This window comes from Hyalella azteca, unplaced genomic scaffold (genome assembly GCF_000764305.2).
Source record: "Hyalella azteca isolate HAZT.00-mixed unplaced genomic scaffold, Hazt_2.0.2 contig422, whole genome shotgun sequence".
In the NCBI taxonomy this organism is placed as follows: domain Eukaryota; kingdom Metazoa; phylum Arthropoda; class Malacostraca; order Amphipoda; family Hyalellidae; genus Hyalella; species Hyalella azteca.
In genome coordinates, this window is record NW_025930774.1 from 414239 (window position 1) to 422440 (window position 8202).

An 8202-nucleotide genomic window follows, 5' to 3' on the forward strand; every position below is an offset into this window, starting at 1 on the left:
GTAACCGGCCCGTGAGTTTTGACTGTGACCTTGGTTTGGACGAAGCTTGCATGTATAACATCCTTATAAACAATTAAAGCTTGAATTATTATTCATGCGCGTTGCATTATGCACGGGGTTTCTACTTCCCATTCATGTGACCGGACTCGTTTCTTAAAGATAAAATCATTTTAATTGAATTCTGCGTTTACGACTCTATATCCACGGCTTTATATGGTTTAGATGTAAATAATGTAACGACGACGATCATCAAGATTAAAGCCCAGTGAAGTGCCAGTTTAAGGCAAAAAATTTTTTTATCCAAAGTCCCCTAAAGACAATTTTCTCCTGTAGATCAATGCAAATCCAAGATGGCTTTCCCCGCTCCAAGCTCTGTTGTTTGGCTCGGGGATGTTGGTAGCTTGAGCAGCTCAGGAGACAAGCTCTTTCAGCGTCAAACTTCCTACAAGGAAAACTTGACGCAGGAAGAGAGAACAATGCTTGGCAGTCATCCAAATTACTGTCATTCGTTGAAAAAAATATAACTGAAAATCATTTAGAACTTTTTAGATGATATGAAACGTCAATTTTCTATTCTAAATGTGCAGAGCTCTAGCAAACTCAGTGTGAAATGTTAACAAATAATTTAAATACACACATGACAATGAAATTATTTCAAAACCTTTGCTTGAACATTGGTCCAATAATATATTCCGTCTTTCGTTTTGAATCAACTATTATGGACACTTTATTATTGGTCTCAGATAGTCGTCACAGCGGTTTCATGAATATAAACGATTGGTACAAAAAAAAAAAAAACTTTCCTCAAAATGTTCCGAGATACGAATAAGAATTCCGCTACAAATTTCGTTGTAAAGTAAAACTCGAGCGTCTTTACACCGTCTATAAACCCCCGGGAGTTGAAATGTTGTTGGAGTGTTCGATTCTGCGGCATAAGAGGCTTGACGCGAGCAGAGAGTGGATGCAAGAAGGTTGATTTTGGACAGCAAACAGCCCTTGTGGTTTACAGCCAATATCAACCATATAGCATCGAACATCTCAAACATAACTGGCAGGACATTTTTCTGGAAAATGTATACACAGGTAATATCGGTAATTTTAATCCACACTAAGCATTTAATTTATACAGATCTAAGTCATAAGAAAAAATTGGTCCAGATCTCTCCGAATTCTCGCGCAATATTGGAGCCACGCGAAAGCAACTTCGAGATGAAGCCACATTTTCTACTAAGGTATTTTTAATAGTGTATTTTGAAATCAAAATGACTAGTCAACCCACGCAAAACAGCTTTTAGCATTAGCAAACAAAAATGGTGCTGAATTGATCTGACGACTGACTATATAACCATCAGAGGTTGCGTTATTGTAAAATCAATCCGCCACTTGGGGAGCACCGTTCAGAAACAAAAGCTTCTTATCGGAGGTGCTGACTGAAGTCCAGAAGACATTCCTCGGAACACGGGCGCAAGAACGACATGTCAAACGAACTGGAAGTTCGGGCAAGGAAGAGAATAGAAATACAGCCAAGCAAACAGAACGGAAGATTATACATTGCGAAACGAAGCAGACAGGAAAGCCGGCTGAAAAAGAAAGCCTGAAAATACGGTTGTCGAAATAGACTGTCAAAGGCACGGTGAAAAACGGTTCATTCATACGGCTTAATAAACGAACTGAAACACCTTCGAACACGACGTTCGGAACATGGCAAAGAGACTTAGACAAGTTCCATCAAAGCACTGGAAATGCTTGAAAGCCTCCGAACGGAAAACACCAGAAAGATCAATCAGATCGTTGGGTTGAGGAGCACTGAAAAAAGAATAATGCTTTTATAAAAAATTTTCTATGCATAAATTGTTTTTAAGAACGATGTTATTGACTTGTACGCCGATGAATAGAAAACAATTTACTTAGAAGTGTATCACGAAAAAATTTACTAATCAATAAAAACGTTAAAGATTAAATTTCTGTTCACAAAATAAGAATCTAAACAAGTTTTATCCTATGAAAAGGTTCAATGTTTGACTAAATTTTACGCAATAAAATATAGTTTGAGTGAAATTGTCACCCAGTATTCCTAGTTATTTACCGTTCTCATTAAGACGAGACCCCTTGTGAGTGGAGATGCATGTATTATACGTATTGTTGAAAATAATCGAATCAGGAGAAAAGTGTGATGTTTTAGTTTTAGAATTGATTACACACCGAGGATGTATTAAACGCATTGTTATAACAATTTTGAGAAATTTAAACAGAAAAAAATGAAGATTTATTCCAATCAAATCGTTCAAAATAATCGCCTCTCTCTTCCGCAGGAAATCGCTGTTTCCAAATCCTTACATTTGAGATATTCGTAAAGAGCAAAGCACAATATTGTATATTTGATGCAACTCTAAAGGGAAGTCCTTCAAATATCAATAAACAAATTTCAACTCATTGAGGATGACGGCTAACGAGACAACCCATAGTAGCGCCATATGCTGTGTGCCGGGAAGATAAGAGCGTCAGGCTTCAATAACTCGATCAGATGCTCACAAACTCGCTACTCGATCTGCTGCGTTACTGCAGTGGAATGAGGAATTAGTCTTAGTTTACAAACTCTTTAAAACTATCACGCTCTCTTCAGTGTGATGCGAAAAGACACTGGAATTGTTTGGGTTCAAACAACACTGCAGCTCTCAGCCTGAGTGAACTGGAGGTGATCCTGCAGTGCATGCACGTGAATTATTAGAGAGGCAGTCGAGATTTAAGGGAATTATTGAAATACAAGGCAAAGAACGAACAATGAAGTAAGAATGATGAGGAATAATTGCTATGATAGTTTGAACAAATACATCATGAGTATTAAAGAAGAGCTAGGGATGCAATTATGGAAGAGTTAAGCGCACATATACAAGTGAAAACCAAGGGGTACAATGGAAGAGTTAAGCGCACATATATACAGATGAAGAGCTAGGGGTACAATGGAAGAGTTAAGCGTACACATACAGGTGAAGAAGTAGGGAAATTAGCGTTAGAGTAAAGGGCTTGCGATGAAATAATAGAAAAGTTTAACACCTAATAGAAGCAGAGGGAAAGAAGAAGAGTTATGAAGATTTGTCGTGCAGTACGATGAAGCATTACACGTTTGCAGGGAAATGGTTGAAACGTTAGGGGAACTGTAGAACAGTTTGTGCAGTGCTCAATTTCTGTCCTTAGGTCTGTCATGGACTTTCATAATATAGTTCGTGTTGAATCTATCCATGTGTCGTTATTTTCCCTACTGTAATCATTCGTTATTGCTAGATTGAAGAACTTTGCGTGCCATTACAGCCACTGCGGCCGAAACCTGACAAATAAATCTATCGATTTTCCTCGAAAGAGAAAGATCGAAAATAAATTTCCCCAATTTAGACTTAATCAGGATACATTGGAAGAGTTATGGGGACCACAGAAGTTATGGTACCATAGAAGAGTTATGGGTACCATAGAAGAATTATGGTACCATAGAAGAATTATGGGTACCATAGAAGAGTTATGGGTACCATAGAAGAGTTTATGGGTACCATAGAAGAGTTATGGGTACCATAGAAGAGTTATGGGTACCATAGAAGAGTTATGGGTACCATAAAAGAATTATGGCACCATAGAAGAATTATGGGTACCATAGAAGAATTATGGTACCATAGAAGAATTATGGGTACCATAGAAGAGTTAAAGGTATAGAAGAAGAGTTGAGAGAAAAGTAGAAGAGTTGAGGGTGCAGTAGAAGAGTTAAGATGTACAGTTGAAGATTAGGAGGTAGAGAAGAAGTTAGGTGAGGTGTTGGTACAGCTGGCAGCGTCAGTGCTATTTGCATCAGTGACAGCATCGTGGACCGCACAGGCAACTGCTCTGAACTATGATATGTGCGACATAATGCGAACATACTTCTTGTTCATTGTCGAACATACTTCTTGTTCATTGTCGACTGCCTATCAAATCATCTGTTTATAATACATATTCTGGTTCATTACGGATATGTCTGGATCAAAAATTAAGTTCCTAATTAATTAATTAATTAATTACCACCTAACTAAATATGCAATAACGAACCAACAATTATTACACGAAAGCCTTACTTGAGCTGGAGTGCAACCATTTAAATAATTAGTGTTATTAATTTATTAATCTATTATCGTTGTCCCTAATCCTTAACTAACCAGCAAGTAAGCGAGATACTATGAATTCACAAAAATACATAAAAACATTCGTAACCAAGAACAATTTTATTAAGTCTTATAAAAAACAACGCACCGTAGGCCTAGCTGAACACTGATTACAGTAAAAGTTTCGAGATATGCATCCAATAATCTCAGTTTCATTAATCCTGTCTTGTTGGAATAAAACATTCCCTTTAACAAGCCAGCCAGCTTTAAAATTAAACGCATTATTCACTGGGCTTACTTTTTAGTGGAGTTATTACACTTCCACTGGTATAGTGTCCAAATCACAACGCTGAAGACCCTTTGTGCAATAATCCTTGTACGCTGTAGCTGATGATCCTGCTTCTCTTGTGAACGAACATTTAGTTTATGACTAATTAACGTTTGAGAGCACATAAAAAATTTAATTCCTGATTAGAGTAATAATCAGAGTACGTCAATATTTCTGCATAAACTTTACTTGAACCAAACAATAAATTGCAACAAAAAAACTATCCCGAAATTTTAGGCGTCTCGACTTCTTAGTTCCAAGTCCCACTACCACACATCGCGAAGGTCAACTCAGCACTGAGCTCTCAGCTCTGATCGACTGCGTACCTCCGTCTCGAAGGCATCGTAGCGTATGCGCTGTACGCTGGAGTGACCTTGAAAAGTTCAGGCACCAGTCTACATCATTAAACTCCAAATACATCATCGACACCTGTTTTGGCGATAGTTAAGTTTTGCAATGCTCGTAAGTTATATTATGATCATGTAACCGAACCTTATATCTACTTCTGACAGGTTTCATATGAACTCTGGATGGTGTGGAAGTGGCATCTGTAATGCAGTTATTATCTGTTAGTTATCCTGCTTGGGAGCAGACCGTGTAATTGATCGGTAATTAGTTTTCCATAACGTCAGAAGCTAAGAATGAAACAGATGTCCGTCGTGTATATAAGAATTTACGATCGGTATGATTTTGCGCCGCACATATGCCTTCGTCGGTGGGGGCCTCCTAGGCTAAGTAGGCTACCGCGACCCAGAATAATTTTCCCGAAATTAACTGGGACATCGGGACGAGACGAGAAATTCCCCAGAAAACAAACAACGAAGAAGGGGGGAAAAGTTCCTGAAATAAAGCTATGAATCGGGACAGTAGGTTGTTCCCGTATTTTAGAACTTGTGTCCCGGATGCTATAGAACAACACGAGACGTATGAATTTAACACGAAACGAAGCGGAACGATGCATGTCTTAAATATTCGAAAATTCTAGCGATTTTTATCGTTAATCGTGACAGCTTCTTGTCTCGTCTCGAATAGGAAAAAGTGCCTAACGCGCGAGTCTCGACTGCCTCTCAATGTATCACAAAGAAAGTGAAATGGCAGTAAAGATTTCTCTTCTTCTTCTTGAATTTTTTTATTGTTAGAACACATCTTAGGGAACTGTTGAACTTGTACTTTCGCGACTGCATAAGTAGAGACTCGAAGCTGCAACTCAGTGGTTCCTTTTGACGATTAGCATATAAATTTCTCCGGCTAATTAAAGACGTAAAATATGAGCAATCGATCCATTAAAAGCCTCGTAGAACGCAAAAGCATCAAAGAACTTATTAATAAGTCGCTCTTTGTAGCCACTAAAGTCCAATATTTGTACGCAGCCCTGGTGAAATTATCATTTCATTATTTAGAATCAGTTGAACTTCTATCGCGATCAGTTGATAATTACTATCATATACATACAAACTTTGATTACATTACAAGAGGGCTCATTTGTAATTCAATATTTATAGAAATTTTTACATCGTCGTCTAAATTTATGGGAAGGGACAACAAGTTTGGAAAGATAGCGGTATGTTAATTAATGTTTACATTGCGCTCGTTTGCGAGAAGACACCTCCCGCACTCAACTGTATGCGCGCCGCATGCGTAATCGTGACATCTAATATTCATGACATTATCGTCATGTATGTTACTATGTCCATGTGATATATTTACATCTAATAAACGAAATTTTAATGAGTGTTAACGTATATTAAATGCGTAAATTTGAGTTGAACGTCTTCTTCCTGCCCGTTATGTCATCGCTCGGAACGGCACTCGTCTCCAGTCGCCGGCGCTCCATCGTCACGTGACCTTCATCATCGTATGACGTCACTGAAAATATTCGCGGCACATCATCGATTACGTCACCTTGCTCCTACTTCATCTCATCCCCAGCTTGAGTCCAATTTCGGTTCATCCCAAGGCTGTTTCTCCATCTCTCCTGGTACATTCTTCACATTGGTATTCTCCTCTTCTAGCTATTGGTGACAGATCCTTCCACCCTTATAACGCTTTAAAACTCCCTGTGACGGCATCTTCCACTTGTGAAATTTAACGCACTATGCTTTAGCTATCATCACGATATACCTTCACCTTGAAATCATGTGTTTACCGAATCAAGTGATTACTTATGTGTCAACCGAATGACACATAAGTAATCACTTATGTGTGATTACTTATGTGTTACCGAATCAAGTGATTACAGTATGGAATGGCGCTGGCTGCTATCACGGATAACTATTGCCGACCATTTACCACTTAGTTTCGAAATAGCGACGGGGATCCAATTTCCTTTTCTGTGAGCCAGAGGCATAGAAATAGTTTATGCGCGATTATTTTGTTATTACCGCCCATTTGCCAAGGTGCTGATTTGAAACAAATTAATTGCGTCTCTCTAGTGTTGAAAGACGAGTAAATTAGGTACCAGTAAACTGACATTCTTTAAGTTTAATCTCTAGTTTCAACGTTCCAAGATCTTAATCGTTTTTGAAAGCCTAACCAAAGCGGTGACAATAGAAGCAAAAGTAAAGTAACTTTAAAAATAACTGTATGATCTGAGAAAACTCTCCCCGATCAATATTGAGATAAAACGTAATTATCTTTATGAAACTCGTCCTTTTATCTTCTTGTCTGCCGGAATCACCGTATGTAAGTAAGTAATTAATGTGTGACATCGAACGATAGTCGCTACCTATCATGCTGTGCCAGTTGTAAGCTCGTGTCATTGAATAGGAAATTGAATTTGGAGACACCCAACTGTATATTAGTTCAACCATGCCCGCCCAACTGCGCACAGGTGAGACTGCAGGTGGAAATCAACAATAAGTAAGCTACTCTGGTAGTCTAGTCACTGCTCATGTGTAACTTGATATTACATGGACAATCATTTTACGCGTAGCTTAGATTAGTTTTTTCTTATGTATATCTTATGTCAACGATTCACGCAAATAAGGAGGTTCGTTTTTCGCATGGACGCTTTTCGTTTCATACCTCCTTCGTTCCCACACACGTCCGTCTTGTTATTCTCCAATCGTCTTTGCTATCCCCTCACTCCCGCTACTCCCCGAACATCACCCATTCTGATGCTGGCACTCGCACAACGATCAGGTATGACGGACTCAAATGGGAATTCTGAGTTGTAATCGATATGTTGCATAGTGTCATGAGATTTAGGAATCGGCGGACGTTGGAAGCAGAGGTACGCTAGGTGCAACTGAAGTTAAATTCAACTTCAGGAAGTACTTAGCAGAACTCTTGACAAATAAAATTTGCATTGAAAAAAATTGATAAGAAAGACTTTTTAAGACACTTTATCGTAAGGAAATTAAATTTAGTAATGAATTAATTTGAGAAAAAAAGTGTAACTGAATCCATTGGCATTTATGCAGACTAGACAGGTAATCTATTGAGCCTACATTCGAACATAATTTTAGTGTCGTTGGAAATTCACCAGCAATTTTTTAGCAAGTATTGTCTCCAAGTTATCAATTACACAATTATTGTTTATTTAATAATAATTTATACTGCAGGAGGAATCAAATTTGAATTTAACGGAGTCTATCCCCTAAAATATTTTTTATGAAAGAAAATTTTTCGTTTCATGCAGGGTATACTTTGAATTATGCAAACATAACATTTATTTTATTGAATTGATGACGGATGATACCTACGCTGAAATATGCTGAACAGTTAATTTTCGCAATGAATAACCTTATA